This window comes from Lepus europaeus, chromosome 1, assembly GCF_033115175.1.
Source record: "Lepus europaeus isolate LE1 chromosome 1, mLepTim1.pri, whole genome shotgun sequence".
Taxonomy (NCBI): Eukaryota; Metazoa; Chordata; class Mammalia; order Lagomorpha; family Leporidae; genus Lepus; species Lepus europaeus.
In genome coordinates, this window is record NC_084827.1 from 72,658,447 (window position 1) to 72,675,317 (window position 16,871).

The following is a 16,871-nucleotide window of genomic DNA, read 5'->3' on the forward strand; positions in this document are numbered from 1 at the left end:
TTTTTGCGTTTGTTGTATGGCATGTTGGAGATATTTGGTTTCTTCACTGTGGTGTTTTTTTTTTCTTGTTATACTATGACTCTAGATTAAGTGGACTGTCTGCTTTTGGTGGAGCCTTAGAGGCTTGAGATGAGTGTGGACTGAGAGCTGTGTTTGGTTCCTCAGGGTTGAGGGTGTGTCAAGATGACACTCCCAGGTTAGGTGTGGTAAATGTCTCTTTCTTTTGTTGATTCAAAAGGGAAGTAATTCCGCACAGCTGAATGTAATTGGAGGTAGTTAGCAGGCAAATGATATACCCACAGGAGCCAGAGATTGGAAGCTCTTTCCCAAGGACCACACAGGGAATCTCTGCTGCCCTCGGTGTGGGCTCCAATTCTCCTGCAGTCTCCCACTGGGTTGCCAAGTTAGATGCTAATCTCCAGTTATTTCACCCCTCCCCCCAGAGTCAGGTTTTTCTGCTAGGCTCAGGGCTGGTGCAGACCTGAGGTCGCCCTGCTTATGACGTATCTCCAAAATGGCGCCTGCTCTTTGTCTTGCTCGCCCTTGAGGGGTGAGCGGAGAGAGAGAAACTCGTGTCTGTTTCGGTCCCTCTCTCTCTTCTAGTTAGCCTGGTGAACTTTTCCCCACGGAGTTTCAAGCCTCGTTCCCTCTAGCCTCCTCTTTCCGCTTGCCCGCTGGTGTCTCGGGCTATGGAGGTTCGGCTCACCTCGCGTTCCAGCGCTGGTGCGTTGAGTCTGCTGGTGTCCCGAACTTGGGCTCCCACGCTCTCCACGCAGGTCCACTGTGAGTCACTAGTTCCGGAAGAGTTTCCTCTGCTGTTTCTTCCCCTACTCTTCCTTGACCCTGCAGTATCTCCACTTTTATTAACCTGTGTCTTGCCGAAGAATATCAACGTGCTCCCTTCCTATTCCGCCATCTTGGATCAGTCCAGGATGACTTTTTAAGATCCTTACTTGAAGAATCTCAGTAACAAATAGCCTAGAACATGACTTCTTTATCATTACCTTGTGTGGTGTCAAGAGATTGGGATGCCTGTTCATTTCTCACAAATAACCTACACAGTAATCTGTTTTGCATTTTTAAAGAGGACTTAGGTCACAGCGAACTGCCTACACATCTGAAATCAGCCTATCTTTTGGAAACTGGGGCATTACTTGACTCCTGTCTCCTGGCTTCTCCAGGATTCTATGGGAATTGCTAAGATTCTCTGACATTTTCCTTGAGCATTTTCCCACCACTCAGATGTAATTTTGCTGATCTGACACCTAATTGCATGGCCATGGTTAGATGATTGCTTACATCTCAGGTGTTTTCTAGATCCTGGTTCTATACTAACCACTTTGAAGACTCTTTTCCTTGCTAAAGAAAGCAAAACTGCATTTGGAGTTTTAAATCTTTGTAAAACCTATTAATTTTGCCATGTATTCACCAATTAGTGCCTTTGTCTCTTGATTCATTGGCTGCAAATATCATTTAATAACCTTATTTTGTCATCTTCTTTGTTTTTCATAAGCCTCAATGAATTTTGGGATCTTATCTGAATGCAATTCTTGCAAGACCTTGACCTAGTTTTAAAATTCACCCTGATGTATGTGTTTCTCTTTCCATCCTCTGCCTCTGTCTTAGAAGCACATGAGCTGAACAGAGAGGCCCCTGCATGACCTTAGAGTTCCTTTACAAGTTGTCCCTTTCCTGGCTTCTCTCACTGCCTGACTTAAGAGCGGTGGTGTGGTCAGGGTTATATTTTATAGCAGGAAATTCTAATTACTGCATGGTGGCAGCTGCAGCAACTTGTCTATACAGTCCTCCCAGTCCTCCAAAGCAGCTGCTAAAAGAGTGATGATTGTGTAGGCAACATGGTATCAATTTTCTCCCCAGGTGGGCTTGTGTGGGGAACAGAGAACAAATGAGGATGACAATGTTTTCCCTGAAGGAGAAAAAGAGGCCTCAGGCAGGGGCAGTCAGGCAGAGTAGAATAGCCACAGCAGGTGACATGCTATGCTCACTCTCCAGCCTTGAGGGGACCTCCCCATGGACATAGGTGGCAGGTGGGGCTTGCGCTGGTCTTCTTTCAGCCCAGTGCGTGAAGTCAGGATGCTGCCTCAGTCCATCACTCCCCAGAATCTCAACCAGTGGCTCCGCCAGAAGCATTTAACTTTGAATCCTACACCGTCCTACCAGGTAGTACCTCAAGTCTCCAAACTGTACTCAGATACTTTCTCACCAGATCTCCCTTCTTCCTCTCTTTCTCCATTCTTGCTTCTATTTGTGGACTCCTTTGCCCCATGTGATCAACACGTCTACAGGTTTAATCAGCCAGGATGGATGCCACACAGGAGATTGTGCAAACCTGCATGGCCCCCCAGACACATGGTCCCCATTCTAAGACCCCTCTTCCTAGTCTGAGGCTCTTTATGTCTCTACTTTGAACCCACTATTTTCTTCCCAAACCATGAGCTCTACTTTCAGCTGAGAAATAATCCTTAATTCCTGCAGTATCAGGATGCATAGTTTTGTATGATTTCTTTCTCACTGAAGCTTTAAATAGATGGATAAAGTAGTAATGTAAAAATAAGTGTGGAAGGAACAACTGAATTAGATGATCACCATTTTGCAACCCCCAGTGAAACCGATTCAGGCAGTAATCATCATTTAAAGGCTGATGGGGAACTTTACTATGGGATGGCATCAGACTGTCACCTCCTAAAGTCACTGTTCAATGGTAGCATCACTAACAGTGGAACAGCAAATCATTGGGTGCCTCCCCAAATACAAACAACCAAGCACCACCTCAGAAGTATTCTTGCAAAATAAAGTTCAACCCACATTGAATCAGATAGAAAAAAGTTCCAGTAGCTAGAAATACAGGGCACAGAAGAACAAGTAAACTGACTCCATAAAAAGAGAAGCCTAGAAGTCTAAGATGTAAGCCATTCTACCTAATTACTAGGTCACTGCAGTAATCAAGGGTATGAGACTTGAGAGACATCCCGTAAATGTCATGTGAGGTCCTGTGAAAGATCGTGATTTGAGGAAGCCAGCTGTGAGCTAGGCAACTGGGGACATTTAAAAAAAAGATTTATTTTTTCATTTGAAATAGTGACAGAGAGAGGGAGAGACAAGGAGAGAAAGAGAGATAGAGAGAGAATGAATTTTCTACCCGCACTCCCCAAGGGGCCATAATGGCTAGGGCTGGGCAGGTCAAATTCAGGAGCCGGGAATTCCATCTGTCTCCATTCTGGGTGGCAGGAACTCAAATGCCTGAGCCATTATCTGCTGTCCTCCAAAGATGTGCGTTCACAGGGAGCTGGATCAGAAGCAGAGTAGCTAGGACTGGAACTGGCACTCTGATATGGGAGGTGGGCATTCCAAGTGGCAGCTTAACACACTGTGCCATAATGCCCACCCCAGTTGGGGGCATATAATACCAAGGAATTATCGTTAATTTTGTTAGACATGTGATTGTTGACTCAGGGAGTTGAGTATATGGGGCTTGGTGTACTGTCCTCTCTACTTTTTGTAGGTTTGAAAATGTTCATAATAAAAAAGAAATATTTTTGGTAGGTTAATAAGTAGAGCTAACTGGCCAGGTGACTTACTGGGAGGGAGGGTGCGATGTAAAATGAATGAGGTGAATTATCCTGTAATTTTTAATAAATTGAGATTTTGGTTTTCAGATTTAAAAAGGAAGGGAAGTGGGGATTATGATTAGTAGTAGGGTGGTTGGAGTTTTGCCATGGAGACGTTCATTTACAGCCCTTGATTTTATGATGGAACCCAAACACCACACAGCTTCTTCCAGCACACCCCGCCTGGTGGGAGTAGAGGACCAATCTGTGAACCCAAAAGGACTTGGGTGTCCACTGAGTCCATGCTTTCCTCTGTGCTGGACACGGCAAGTCATCCTGCCTGCCGGGAGGTGAATTCCTCTTCTTTTCAGTCCACGAGAGACAGAGCCAGAGGGTGGCATCCATTACTTCTTTGTAACAACTAACACTATAAGTCTTTACCGCAGGTCTTCCTGTAATACCATGTGTTCCCAGAAACTCTGTTCTGCTCTGTCAGCAGCAAAGAGAAGGAAACCCCCTTCTCATCCCAGGAAAACCAGCCTTAGCCCGCCCCTTGGCCTCTCTGCCCTTCTCTCTCCTCCCTGGGATGACTCCCCAGCCCTGCATCATTTGGGAGCTGCTTCTCTGTGGCCTCAAGCTTTTGGTCCAACAGAGCTGTGGAATGGCCCTCTGTTCTGGAAAAGGCTGGCAGCCTTGGGGAGAAGACTCCAGTCCCACACCTGTACTGGCCGTGACTTTGGGTTTGCGCTTTCCTGACTGTGAGGCCCTTTCTAGCACCACTCTCACCTCCAAGTCTGAGAACATTCACCTTGCACTCTGCTCATTTAGAAATGGTGATGCATTGCAAGACTGCAGGTGCCTGGATCCCATTGTTTTCAGAATCCATTGTGTTGTGAAGCAATCCAGAAAGTAAATAAACTTACAAACACAAACCCTTTTGACTGGAAGAGGATGGTCCTAAGCCCATCCTAGGAGCACCTGGAATGCCTGGAGACAGGGCCAAAGAGGGCCCCAGGAATGGGGTCAGATTGCCTGGTGGAGCAGGGCAGCTTGAATGGCTGAGAATGTTTCAAGGATAGCAGTTTTCCCCACAATAGATTGTGGAGGAAGTGAAAGCAGGTGGGAAAGTGGAGAAGAAGAGAGAAGGATTCGAGTGTTGGGAGTAGGACAGGCATCAAAACCCAGCAGCTGGAGATTCTGCCAGTCTGAAGTATCCAGACTGTCGCTATGGGAGTAGGGCTTCCCTGCCTCCCTCTTCTTTTCCCTCTTCCTCCTCTGTTCAGTTCAGTAGCCCTCTTCTGGGCTTATGGTACCTCCCTCTGGGCTTATGGTGCCGTATGCATCGTTTGGTGGCTGCACTTGTAACCTTGCAGCACAGTAGTCAGCTCACTCACCTGCCTCTTCTCCTTGACCGTAAGATCCTGGAGGTCAGGGTGCATCCCTGCCTCCTCTGATTACCTGGCAGGCGGACTATGTCTGGCACAATGCCGGCATTTGGTACAGAGCTTTGATGAACTTCGTGTGGGATTTATGGGTCTGTGTGAGCTGGTGAGAACAGGAAAAGGGAGACATCAGAGTACTCTCCTGAAAGCCCTTGCAATTATTCAGCTCAGTTGTCTGGCTCCGAATTCACCACACAGCCCAGAAGAGGCTAAATCATGGGACGGTGAGGTGCTGCAGCCTGGACAATAATGAATTTGCAAGCAGCCCACCAGAGTACTGAGAAAGCCATCTATTGTAGATAGTCTGATTTTCCTTTAGTGAAAGATCAAGGACAGAAGCACAAAAAGATCATGCTAATTCTTAAAAGAGAAAATGGATAGCTGGCTGACGTGAAAAGGATGCATGGAGGGGGGGTGCTGAGTCAGGGCATCCAGGGCTCAGCAATTCTAGAAGATGGCAGGACTGAGTCTGGGACACTGAGGATCATGTGGTAGAGGCACCCACCTCCTGGAAAATGCACTTGGACTGTGTTGCATCCATGGTTTCCATGCAGCCGCTACCATTGTCCAATATACTTTGAAAAGACCGGAGAAATTTATGTGCAAATGCACATGGATTTGTCCTTTGAGACTTACCTAAGACATCAGACTGTCAATCACAGCAGGTGGAAAGCAGCCAACAGATTAGGAGACTATCACAGAATTTTGTGAATTGTTAAGAATAATTTATTTCTGTTTGTAGTTTACATAGGATGTGAGCTCTGGAGGGGATGTCAGGAATTATCCAGTCTAATTCCTTCATTTTATAGAAGATAAATGGAACTCATAGAAGAATAGCAATCATGTTAGAGGGGGCTAGAACTTAAATGTACTGTTCCTGATTCCTGTTCATGGTGATTGTCCCGTTACACCAAGTTGTGTTTCTAACTGGAACAATTTTGTAATGTCAATTAAGCTGGGATATTTTGGTGAATTTTGGCAGCCTTTGCCCTAGATTGTACCATGTCATGTTGGAAAGGTGGCTCTATTGAAACATCTGAAAATCTACTGTAGCCTTTTCCTTTGGCTTAAGCAGAGGAAGAAAACAGACTGTGTGTTTCGGTGCTATAAGCTTGGTGGTTGTAATATAGTACCATCAGTATTATTGAGGAGCATTTTTGGCTACAAGAAACAGAAAACTGAAACACAGCTGCTTCAGTGAACATAGGTTCATTTTTCTGGTATAATAAGAAATCAAAGTAGAGGGCTTTGGCTTTAGTTTAGCAGCTCAGTGGTATTAGGACTTTAGTCTGAGTCTCTTGACCTTTTCTTCATTGTCCCAAGATGCTGCAGCTCCAGCCATCAGATCTATATTTGATGCTGGAAGATAGAGGAAGGGGAGGATCCAGCATGTTCTCAGGGGGAAAACACTTTTTCCAGAGAAGCCAAGGAGTCTTCTGTTTGGATTTCATCGACCAGAATTGGACCACGATGCAGAGAAGTTGGGAAAGTGGAGGAAGTCCTATCAGCTCTGAGCCGTGATCCATTCTCCAGGATGATGCAATGAATCAGAGGTTTCTTTTTTTTTTAAGATTTATTTATTTTATTTGAAGGTCAGAGTTACACAGAGAGAAGAAGAGGCAGAGAGAAAGAGAGACAGAGATAGAGAGACAGAGACAGAGAGACAGAGAAAGAGAGAGAGGTCTTCCATCCTCTGGTTCACTTCCCAATTGGCCACAACGGCTGGAGCTGCACCAATCCAAAGCCAGGAGCCAGGACTTCTTCCAGGTCTCCTACATGGGTGCAGGGGCACAAGGACTGGGGCCATCTTCTATTGCTTTCTCAGGTCATAGCAAAGAGCTGGATCGGAAGTGGAGCAGCCAGGACTCAAACCAGTGCCCATATGGGATGCCGGCGCTGCAGGTGGCAGCTTTACCTGCTATGCCACAGCGCCAGCCCCCAGAGGTTTCTAATGCTAAGGAAGTACAGGGTGATTGCTATGAGAGCTCCACATCTCCCTGTTCACCCACAAACTGCCCACATTGCTCACGAGTATGGGACACATTCCCAGTACGCGCTGGATGCGAGGATGGGCAGTGGAATTTGTTTCTAGTGTCTGATTCTATAATCTTTTTATATCTTTAGTGGGAGATCATTTTAGGACCAAACGCTTATCTGAGGCTAACAAAACAATTCCATCAACAGACATCTATTGAATCAGCTCATGGAAACAATAAGTACTGGGAACTCTTTCTGCCCACAGAGTAGCTCAACTCCTAAACTTAGACCTAAAGGAGACATTACATAAAAAGTTACTAAAGATACACACCCTAACAAGTCTTTAAATCTCATCAAACAAAGATATAATTTTTTTAAAGATTTATTTTATTTATTTGAAAGACAGAGTTACAGAGAGAGGTATAGATAGAGAGGAGGTCTTCCATCCGCTGGTTCACTCCCCAGATGGCCGAAACTGCCAGAGCTGAGCCGATCCAAAGCCAGGATCCAGAAGCTTCTTCTGGGTCTCCCACACAGGTGCAGGGGCCCAAGGACTTGGGCCATCTTCTACTGCTTTCCCAGGCCACAACAGAGAGCTGGATCGGAAGAGGAGCAGCCGGGACTAGAACCAGCACCCACATGGGATGCCGGCACTTCAGGCCAGGACTTCAACCTGCTGTGCCACAGCGCCGGCCCCCAAAGATATAGTTTTAAAATGTTGCTTGTGAGGGGCCGGCGCTGTGGCTCACTTGGTTAATCCTCTGTCTGTGGCGCCGGCATCCCACATGGGTGCCGGCTTCTAGTCCTGGCTGCTCCTCTGCCAGTCCAGCTCTGTGCTGTGGCCCGGGAAGGCAGTGGAGGATGGCCCAAGTGCTTGGGCACCTGCACCCGTGTCAGAGACCAGGAAGAAACACCTGGCTCCTGGCTTTGGATCCGCATAGCTCCAGCTGTGGCGGCCATTTAGGGGGTGAACAAATGGAAGGAAGACCTTTCTCTCTGTCTCTCTCTCTTACTGTCTAATTCTATCTGTCAAATAAATTTTAAAAAATGTTGCTTGTGTCTAGCATTCTGTTAAATCATATGATAACAGTAGCACATCAGAGGTACTTTTCAGTTTTTAGAACTTGTCAAATATTTGAACATAACTCAAATGTGCTGGGCTCTCCTCTAGGCACTTAGGATATATACATCAATGAACTAGCGAGAAAAACTACTTGGGGTTCAAGGCTTGGGGCATGTGCTGGCCAAGTTACTAAGAAGAAACAGAACCAGTAGGATGTGGGCATAGGTGTGGTCGTTCCTCAGTGTCTGTTGGGAGTTGGTTTAGGGATCCTTGCAGATACTAAAATCCATAGATGCTCAAGTGCCTGGTATAAAACAGTGTAGAATTTGCATTTAATCTTCACACATCTTTCCATATACTTTAAATCATCTCTTGTTTACTTCCAACACCTATCACATGCAACTACTACAAAAGTAGCTCTTATACAATATTGTTCAGGGAATAAGGACAAGGAAAAGATCTGTACATATTCAGTACTGATGCATTTATTTTTTTACAAATATTTATGATTTGTTGAATCTACTAGTAAAGACTCCTCATATATGGAAGTCAGACTGTATATGTACACACATATGTATGTCCGTGTCTATTTTATATATATATATATATATATATATATATGAGTACTTCAAAACCTTTGTGGGAAAAAGAGATGTTTATTTTGGTGCAAAAAATTGAAATCCTTATGTAGATTTTTCATATATACACATTTTTTCCACACGCTTTTTGAAGACCCCTCCTATGGTGAATGAGAGAGATTTCAGGGAATTTAAGCTTAAGGCTTGGCATGTCCAATATCTGTGGGGTAGGCTTGTTGGCTGGAGTCCCTGTAAGCTTGAGTCTGAAGACTTATGGAACAATTCCTTCTTCCTTAGGGGATTCATTTAAATACTTCAATTGTGGCTTGATTCAAAGTCTACTGATTTAAATCTTAATTTTATCTAATATGATATCTTCATACCAACATCTAGATGATGCTTGGCCAAGTATCTGGGTACTTACGGCTCAGCTACATTAGCACGCAAAATTAGCCATAACAGTGAGCCAGACTATAAGCATAATATGTAAGTAAAGTTTGGAAGAGATTAGATGACAGCAAATGCTATAAAAATAGGGCAAGGAAAGTTACCATTTAAAATAAAGTGGACATGGCCTCGGGAAGAATGCTTGAATGTGTATCAAAAGACTTTCCAAAGTCTTCTTACATTTAAAAAAGTTTTTAAAAAATTTAGAAGTGGTACATCAAAGGCATGCATATTTAGGGGGTATTATGAGCTATGCTGACCCATGTATGCACTGTGAAATGTTCAAGTCTAGATAAATATATTTCTTCAAATATTTGCCATTTCTTTCTGATTAAAACATTCAAAATTCTTTGTTGTAGCTTTTTTGAAATAAGCTATTATCCTTACGTATAGTTATCCTGCTGTGCAATGCAATATCAGAACTTCTTTCTCCTGTACAATCATAACTTAGTACTCATTGATCAATCTCTTTTCCCAAAAGTTATGAATGAGCAGTTACTACACGTCAAGTGCTGTGAAAAGGAGGGGAAGAATGGGAAGCAGCACAGCTCCTGCCTCAAGAGTCACCTGTCCACTGGGCAAGGTGAGCAATGAAAGATACTCACAGTGCTGTGTGGTGGGTGCCTTGAGCTAGCACAACACATACAGGGGTGCAGGGCAGACACAGCTGTCCTTCCTGACTCCGTTATCCTTAGGATAGGTCCAGCATGGGTCCTTGAGAGCTGGACTGACTTATATCAAGTTCATACATATGGAACCTGAACCCAGGCCACTTGATTTGTCTTCCTGCATCATTTTCTGGGTAAGATGTCCCAGCTGGCCTTGGCCCAAACCCCCTTTGGGGCTCCCAAGTGGATTCTTGGCTTAGTGAAGATGAGACCCTCTATTCCTGAAGAAAACGATCAGGGACACTGAGGCAGGCAAGCACCAGGTGACATCAGGGACTGGGGTTCTCTGACAGCAATGCATGCCATGGTGGACATTGGCACTAGGGAGTCACAAGGCAGTTTTTGCCACAACAAACCAGAATGTGACTTCCCGGAGAGCAAGGGCCCCTGTTGCAGCTTCCACTTCCCTCATTCGTGCTGCAGGGCAGGCTTCTTCTCAAAGCCAGGGTCGGAAATTGCTGCTGCAATCCCTCAGCCCTGGGGAGAAAGGCTGGTGATGAAAAACAAGATGGAGAGAGACTCTTTAGGAGGACATATGATGAGAAATGGAGCCATGGAGGCCTCCAGAGAAGAGAATTGGTGGCTCACTCAGAAACCTGACTTTTGCACCTTTTGGATTTTGTGCAATGAACATGTATGAGGGACCTTTTAAAAGTACATGGAATATGCATATTATCAAAAGACCATTAAGCATGAATTTTAAATTGTTTGCACCCAAGTAAGCTTATCTTTTAATTCTATTTTACCACAAACTCAAAAAATTATTTTAGTTATTTGAGAGAGAGAGAGAGAGAGAGAGAGAGAGGAGAGTTCCAATCTGCTAGTTCATTTCTCAAATTCCTGCAGTACCCAGGGCTGGGCCAGGCTGGAGCCAAGAGTTGGGAACACAGTCCAGCTTCCCTACCTGGGTGTCAGGAACCTAAGTACTTGAGCCATCACCTGCTGCTTCCCAGGGTGTGCATTAGTAAGAAACTGGAATTGGGAGTTGAGCCAGGACTCAAACCCAGAAACTCCAACATGGGATACAGGTATTACAAGTAGCACCTCATTCCTAAGCTAAAAATTCACTCCACAAACTTTTTGAAGTACCTTGCTATTACCTTTAAATAAGTTATGCAATCTGATGGCAAAGGCTTTTCTGTGCAAAGGGAGAGTCCCTTGAGGCCACATGCAGGATTACAAGCAGCATGGGCTCAGTTTCAGACAGTCACAGCTCCACCATTTACCTGGGTGGCTCACTTGTCTGCTCCACACGTTGGCACACCAGGAAAGTGAGATGATCATGAGATTGTGCTGAGGAATGAATGAGGGGATTTATATAGATCTTTAAACCAGAAATCGGTCTGGTATATTGGCCTCCCGGGTGTGCTGAAGGCTGTCACTGACATGCAGCCCTGGGTCTCCAGCTGACAGCAGTGATGTCCTGTATAAATGGGCTGCACAACCACACCCCGCTTCCTTGGTAACAAGCACTTCCTGTTTTTCCTGCTGAGAGAACTGAGGAACTAGGTGGTCTGTATAAAAAGAGGACAGATGTCTAAAGTGAGTTGCAAAAGTTGGCTTCACAGAACGACTCATTTCTCAAAGGAGCTCCAGGAGCATTTTTTTTTTTCAGCTCAGGTTATCTCTTAAATCAATGAGTAAAGCTTCTTTTAAAATTCTTACTTTTAGTGCATATGCACTAAAGCAGTTCGTGGAAGAATGAAATAAGTAGGTAATATTCATTTTCCATAGACTTTTTGAAGACCCCCTCCTATCCTATCTCCCGAATAAGCAGTAAGCTTCTTTCTGGGAAAGATGCTGTTTTGTGTATCTTTGTACCATTCAAACCCCCAGTCAGGACTGTCACATTCATCTCCACCTTCAGCCACTTTCAGTACAGAGTAGATTAGCCATTTATTGCTGTGAAACCAATTGCCCAAAACTTAGTGTCTTAACTCTCATGGTTTCTGCATTTAAGCACGCAGAAAGGACGTGGCTGGGCGGTCCTGGCTCAGGGTCTCTCCTGCAGACGCACTCAGAAGCCAGCACAGGCAGGCTTCAGCCATCCGAGGCTTGACTGAGGCTGGGGAATCTGCCAAGAAGGTGCAATCCCGTGAATGGCAGTTTGTTTGCTACTGGCATCTCTGTTTTATTTACATGGGCTTCTCCACAAGACTACTTGAGCATTCTTGTAGCATAGTGGCTGAGTCCCCCAGAGCAAGTGTCTTAAGAGATCAGTGGAATCTGTGATGCCTTTTATGACCTAGTTTCAGAGATCACTCATTAGCATTTCTGGGTACTCAATAGGTCACACAGACTGCCCATGACTCAGCGTAGAGGGAGACTAGACAAAGGCATGGATACCAGAATACGTGGTTTGGAAATCAATGTGCATGTTGCATGTTCCCCAAAAGCTCATGTTTTCTTTTTTCTTTTTTTTTAACTTTTATTTAATGAATATAAATTTCCAGTGTACAGCTTATGGATTACAATGGCTTCCCCCTCCCATAACTTCCCTCCCACCTGCAACCCTCCCCTCTCCCGCTCCCTCTCCCCTTCCATTTGCATCAAGATTCATTTTCAATTCTCTTCATATACAGAAGATCAATTTAGTATAAAGATTTCAACAGTTTGCACCCACATAGAAACACAAACTGAAACATACTGTTTGAGTACTAGTTATAGCATTAAATCACAATGTACAGCACATTAAGGACAGAGATCCCACATCAGGAGCAAGTGCACAGTGGCTCCTGTTGTTGACCCAACAAATTGACATTCTAGTTTATGGCACCAGTAACCACCCTAGGCTGTCGTCATGAGTTGCCAAGGCTATGGAAGCCTTCCAAGTTTGCCGACTCTGATCATATTTAGACAAGGTCATAAAAGACAGAGTGAGGATAGTAACCAATGATCCTAAGAGTGGCATTTACCAGGTTTGAACAATTATACAGCATTAAGTGGGGAAGAGGACCATCAGTACACACAGGTTGGGAGTAGAGCCATTGGTGGTAGAGTAGAGGTTATGATTACAAAGGAATGAGGCCCAAGTGCACTAGACAGGGTCTAGAACAAAGGACAGAGTCATTATTAGAGGAGCTAAGAAAGGTGCTGTCTAAGCTACAATTAAGTTTTCTGATTTAGAAGCAAATAGAACCTGATAGAAGGGGCTTGATAATAATCTGTTGGGCTTTAGGCCGTGTAAGTTAAGAGGCCCAGACCTATCTATCTCTTCACGTGGGGTACATCCTAAGGGAGGTGTGAACCTCCTAGGGGAAGGCACTCTGTTGACTTTCATTACTTGGCTGGCCTAGGAGGAGAGCTGGCCAGGTAAAGGCAGGTGGCATCTCTAACAAGAAATTTACAGTTCTGCCTGCAATGTTGCTGACCCTACTTGGCTGTCCCCTCAGCTGCAGTGGTCATGTTGGAAGTTGGGCTGAGTGTAGGGCTTTTCAGCTTAGAGCCAATAAGATCTGTGGCTCTGACCTGGGCATCCTTCGACTCCAGGGCAGGTCCATTTCCAGTGATCCAACTCTTGGCAGAGCTGCCAGGGCTCTTCACAAGCTGACTTCTGCTGAAGCCCAGGCTTACCACATTGAAAGCCACTGCAGTGGACTGGCTTGTTGGGTCTCCTTGAGGGCAGATTGCTGTACAGAACAGCCATTAATAGGCCTGCCACCCATTGCTTCTGTTGCCTAGCTTTCTTTTCCTCCTGGTTTGTGTTAAAGCAGACCAGAGGATGCAAGTCAAGGGAGTGCCCAAGTCCCATCTCTAATCTTCGGTGGCCTGAACTACAAGTCTATAGTCACAGGCATGTTCTGTAGTAGTTTTTCTAAGGTAGACAGTGCCCATGAGGAAAATTATATTCTCACTTTAAAACTTTCTTTCCCTTTGGTCTGAAAGGGAGGTTTTTTCTACTTACTGTATACTTCGCTGATGGCGAAGTGAATCTAGCTATGAGATTATTATTTAAGTTCTTATTTTGGCTATGCTATTACAGAAAAATGTTAGCCATCTCTTTTATAAGGTCTAAAGATTAAATTGTGTGTCCTACAGATTCCTTCATAATAGAATTAGTTTCCTACCTTGAAGAGAATAGAGAAATGAAAGAAGAAGTTGGGCTTAGAATAGAGAAATGAGGGAGCAAGTCCTAGATCGCTTGTTGACATTAGCAATATCACATGAATACTTAGCAAACAGTTTCAACCATTAGATAACAACTTAAGAAAACATTTACCAGAAAGTCCAATGCCTTCTATAAATTTTAAGAATCATGTATTTGAAAACACCTGTTAAATATCTAACATGGTGTAGTTTGTTTAACCAGTAAACTTAAGCACAACCATATAAAATATTTTTAGTTTCTTTCGACCAACAAGTTTAAAACATATGATACACAGATTCAGGTCACACAAATTAAAATGTATCTTTGATTGATTTTAGCAGCTTAAATTTATGGACAATCTTATCCATAAGCCATTTAAAGTAAAACTCTTAATAAAATTTCCCCATGTGGACATACAATATGTACACACATATAACATAGCATAGTAGACCAATATAGCAATTTTGATAATAGCTTTTAAAATCTTTAACTTTTTTGTAAATTGCCAATTGATTTGAATTGCTTTTTGTTTTTAGTAACCTCAGTTAACCATACTTTCTCTCAGTTGGTACTGTTAATACATTATTGGCTTCATCTGTTTACAGAGCCATCCCAAAGTACTGAATACAATAGAAGTGGCTGGAAAAAGTCCATAGGAACCTATAGGAGGACAGCTAAACACAGAACCAACAACACTTTAGTTTTATGAGCAGCAAATCATATATAACTGTGGATGACAAAAGACTTTAAGTTGCCATGTTTAAAATTATAAACTCATCAACCAACAAGAGGCACTTGCTTACTTCACAGTATTTTTGAAAGCACCTGTAGGATTTTACAATTATTTAACCCTTTAGGCCTCTGGGACTTTCTCATTAAGATAACTATCATGTCTAGTAACACAAGATCATTAGACTTTTTAATTCTCAAACATTTGTATTAATAGCATTTTCCATTGTAGAAACTTAAAGTTTGGTACCACATCACATCTTGACAGTACTTCTAATATAATCCAAATAGCCTGATTGTTGGTGTCTCTATAAGATGAGAGACATAGGTCTTTCAATTTTTTCAGTTGGGCCCAAACTGGAAAAACCAAAGTCCAGGATTTACTGGAAATTTTAGAGACCAGATTGTTTGAAACTTTGATTTTTTGAATGCCTGTCAAGAATGCCAAGAAGGCTCAAAATCCAAAATATCTGGTTGAAATAAGATTCCTTAAAATCATGACATAACATAGACCAAATTTGATCATTGTTACAGGTGATTATTCAAATCTTTGAAAAAAAGCACATATTTAAATAACCCATAGCATTCAATAAAAATTCAGCTGTTTTTGAACAATTAGAATTTAACAGACATCAAGAGAACATAATAGATTACTTTAACACATTGCTTTAACAGAGCATCAGAGTTTAATTCTATGTCAAAGAGAAATTGAGCTTCCTGTGATCTTTTGCTGTGAGGTTTCCTTCCTTTACCTTCTTTCATATTGGTGACCATGTTTCTGTGTTTCTGTGTGTAACACATCTTTAAGCATCTTTTGCAGGGCAGGATGAGTGGCAACAAATTCTTTCAGTTTCTGTTTGCTATGAGAAGTCTTAATTTCACCTTCATTCACAAATGAGAGCTTTGCAGGATATAGTATTCTGGGCTGGCAGTTTTTCTCTCTTAGTACCTGGGCTATGTCTCGCCATTCCCTTCTAGCTTGTAGGGTTTCTGATGAGAAGTCTGCTGTGAGTCTAATTGGAGATCCTCTAAGAGTAATCTGACATTTCTCTCTTGCACATTTTAGGATCTTTTCTTTATGTTTCACTGTGGTGAGTTTGATTACAACATGTCGTGGTGAGGATCTCTTTTGGTCATGTTTATTAGGGGTTCTATAAGCTTCCTGTACTAAGATGCCTCTGTCCTTCTCCAAACCTGGGAAATTTTCTGCTAGTATCTCACTGAAAATGCCTTCTAATCCTTTCTCCCTCTCCATGCCTTCAGGAACTCCTAGAACCCGAATGTTGGGTTTTTTAATAGTATCCTGTAGATTCCCGACAATATTTTTTAGATTTCTAATTTCTTCTTCTTTTCTTTGGTTTGCCTGTTTCCTTTCCTGTTCTCTGTCTTCTAAGTCTGATATTCTCTCTTCTGCTTCGCCCATTCTGTTTTTAAGGCTCTCTAATGTGTTTGTCATTTGATCTATTGAATTCTTCATTTCATTATGATTTCTCGTCACTATCACAGTTTCTTGTTCTACTAGTTGTTTCATTTCATTTTGATTCCTCCTTAATATTTCATTTTCACGAGAGAGATTTTCTATCTTGTCCATGAAGGATTTCTGTAGTTCAAGAATTTGTTTTTGAGAACTTCTTAATGTTCTTATCAATTTTTTGAGATCCGCTTCTTGTATTTCTTCTATCTCATCATCTTCATAATCTTGAATTGGGGTGTCTTTTTCATTTGGGGGTGTCATAGTATCTTCCTTGTTCTTGTTACCTCGGTTTTTGCGTTTGTTGTTTGGCATGTTGGAGATATTTGGTTTCTTCACTGTGGTGTTTTTTCTTGTTACACTATGGCTCTATATTAAGTGGACTGTCTGCTTTCGGTGGAGCCGAAACATGCATGTTGCATGTTCCCCAAAAGCTCATGTTTTAAAGGCTTGGTCTCCAGGACGGCCCCACTGGAAGTGGCAGGACCTTTACATGAGGCCTAGGTGGGAGGCCCTTAGGTCATTGGAGTATGCTAGGATTTTTTTAAAAGATTTATTTATTTACTTGAAAGTCAGAGTTACACACAGAGAGAAGGAGAGGCAGAGAAAGAAAGAGAGAGAGAGAGGTCTTCCATCCGATGGTTCACTCCCCAGTTGGCCTCAGTGACTGGAGCTGTGCCGATCTAAAGCCAGGAGCCAGGAGTTTCTTCCGGGTCTCCCACGTGGGTGCAGGGGCCCAAGGACTTGGGCCATCTTCTACTGCTTTCCCAGGCCATAGCAGAGAACTGGATTGGAAGAGGAGCAGCTGGGACTCAAACCGGCGACCATATGGGATGCCAG

The 16,871-nt window shown here is 43.3% G+C and overlaps 1 protein-coding gene across 1 annotated transcript in view; it reads left to right on the forward strand.

The window, feature by feature from the left end:
• The window catches only part of GPR39 (G protein-coupled receptor 39), a 228,519-nt gene that overhangs the window by 117,753 nt on the left and 93,895 nt on the right, over window positions 1–16,871 (forward strand). The gene's annotated exons all lie outside the window — the stretch shown is intronic.